Here is a 2,580-nt window from a genome sequence, read left to right on the forward strand (position 1 = left end):
GGATATCGAACAGCCAGTCCACCATCTAGAAAAGGCTGCCATATTGGATTTGTAATGACGTTTCTTAACTAGTCATGTATTGTCGTCAGAACTTAGAGCGTGTGCAAAATTTCATCCTAATCGAAGACCGGGAAGTGGGTCAAATTAAAATACAAAAAATTTATTTTCTTCCTTAATTACAAGTGATTGAGGAGGCCGACATATTGGATTTGTATGACGTTTCTTAGCTAGTCATGTATTGTCATCAGAACTCAGAGCGTGTGCAAAATTTCAACCTAATCGAAAACCGGGAAGTGGGTCAAATTAAGATTCCAAGATACATGGTCACAAGTGAAGCTATAATACATAGGCTGCACTAAAAGTATTGGGAATGGAATATTTCCACTGTTCCTGTCATATTTAAATCTATATAATTGAAAACTCCTTGGTTTTAAAAATAGACTCGTATAAGCGTGTTATTATTGTTTCCGTTCTCGTATAGTTAGGTTAAAGTAATAAAATGATGAAGTATATAAAAAGAAATGATACTTACATTTAATGTTGTATCTACAGCCCGGATAGCTCAGTCGGTAGAGCATTGGACTTTTAATCCAAGGGTCCAGGGTTCAAGTCCCTGTTCGGGCGGTCAAATTGTACTTTTTACAATAAATGAAAATTAAACTATTTTTAATTTTTCTTTTTATTTTATGAAGCAACTAATAAAAAAATTTATTCAATAATGTCAAAATTTATGAAATATTAAGTACGCGCCCATAAGTTGACCTATGTGCAGAAACACATTTTCGGATGATAGCGATGTAGGAACAAGGAACCCTAGCAATACCTTGACGACATTACAATCGCGTTACAAAATTTTCAATTATTTGACATTTTATGTACTTAAGCCTCATTCGCACGAGACAAACATGGCGGGCGTAGCATATTGTATGAAGTTGAATGAAAGTTTATTTCAAACGTCCAAAATTGAAAATGTAACAATGCTCGATAAAAAAGCGTCATGTTTTGAAAACGCTGTCATGTGAACATTTACTTGGTATGTGTTGTATTTGCACGCTTTAATAATGACCCTTAAAAAAACTCTCGTGCGAATGAGGGCCTACGGGGGTAACCACGGATCACGCGGTTATATTTTGTACCTGTGCAGATGACGGCAATTTTCAACTTACTTGCCGTATACATACGGGATCTTGAAAATATCCTTTACCTATTACAAGTGTGTTAAATGCAAAATTCAGTTCATTTGTTTGTTACGCTATCTCGCCTAAATCACTTCATCGATTTTAAAAAATTCTGTCACCAATAGAAAAGTACATTATTAGCGAGTAATATGGGTTATATACTATCCCCGCGTTGCCACAGAAACGCTAAATATACGGCTAAAACCGAGGCGACGCGCGTGCATCAGAACTGTTCCTCATGTTCATGATTTACTGTCAAGATGCCTGTAATAGGCACTAGACATTATAAAGTTGCCAAAAACAGTAAGTCTTTAATTAAGTAATTGGGTAATAGTCACTAATCCTGTTGAATCAACTGATAAGCATGCTTAATACACAGCCACGAAATGATTATGATTAACAAATTATGGGATGTTTTGTATCAAATATTTAATGTTATTTTTATGAGAATGTAAAGTAACAGTGCTAATGAGTAATTTTAATTGAGTGCGCTTCAAATCTTATAAATGAACTCCACTCTAATGGGAATTACATCTAAAGAAGTTCGCTGAAATAGGTGGTCCTTACTTCAGCTATGGTAAAAGCGAGCTAAGTTAAAGTTAGTTAAATTAAGGAAAAACAAAGACGAAAAAACAAATAATTTGTGTATACTGAAATTCAGAAACAACTGAATGTTTATCAATATTGACTAAACCTATTTATTTAACTGTAACTAGTCCTAGGTAAAGGTTGAGACCAACAGTTACTTTGTTATTATGTATTTAATTACTAGTTAAGTTTAGGATTATTTATATTTCAAACAGTGAAGTTGATATAATGACGGTTTAAACAATCAAACGATTGCGGTGCGTGACGTAATCAAGTTCGTTAAACCGATAGACAAGGGCGCGGGAGGTGAGGTGCGGTGCGGGAGGGTCGGTCGGGAGGGAAGAGCCACGTAGCAACGGTTACGTAATTTCGTATATCAGCTCGTCGCTCCAGTGGCGCAATTGGTTAGCGCACGGTACTTATAAGACAGTAAACGCGTGAGGCATGCCGGGGTTGTGAGTTCGAGCCTCACCTGGAGCATATCTTTTTATCATTCTTAATAACATGAAAATTTCAATAAAATCCTTGTGATATCAGCTGGCATAACTTTAATGTATTCGTCTGTAATTGGCATTGAAAATTGCTATGTAAATAACTGGTACGTATTAACTAACCATTTTATCGAATTTTAAATAGAATGTATTTTATTAGTTTAAGTAAGATCTGTTGTTTTGCATTTAAGAAAATAGTAATATATTACCAAGGAGGTGCTGATTAATAGTAATTTAAACATCAGAATGTGTTTTGTTAGAATCTTTTCGCAGTAAATACTATTATTTTTTATATGTTAATGTAAGTTATACTTCTCCTAAGT

General features: G+C 34.7%; 2 non-coding genes across 2 annotated transcripts; both read left to right on the plus strand.

The window, feature by feature from the left end:
• Positions 1 to 551: 551 nt before the first annotated feature.
• Positions 552 to 624, plus strand: Trnak-uuu (transfer RNA lysine (anticodon UUU)). The gene has a single exon. It is a non-coding gene; the product is annotated as a tRNA-Lys (tRNA).
• A 1,528-nt stretch (positions 625 to 2,152) lies between these two features.
• Positions 2,153 to 2,246, plus strand: Trnai-uau (transfer RNA isoleucine (anticodon UAU)). Its single transcript has 2 exons — positions 2,153 to 2,190; positions 2,211 to 2,246. It is a non-coding gene; the product is annotated as a tRNA-Ile (tRNA).
• The last annotated feature ends 334 nt before the right edge of the window (positions 2,247 to 2,580 follow it).

This window comes from Bicyclus anynana, chromosome 3 (genome assembly GCF_947172395.1).
Source record: "Bicyclus anynana chromosome 3, ilBicAnyn1.1, whole genome shotgun sequence".
Lineage (NCBI taxonomy): Eukaryota > Metazoa > Arthropoda > Insecta > Lepidoptera > Nymphalidae > Bicyclus > Bicyclus anynana.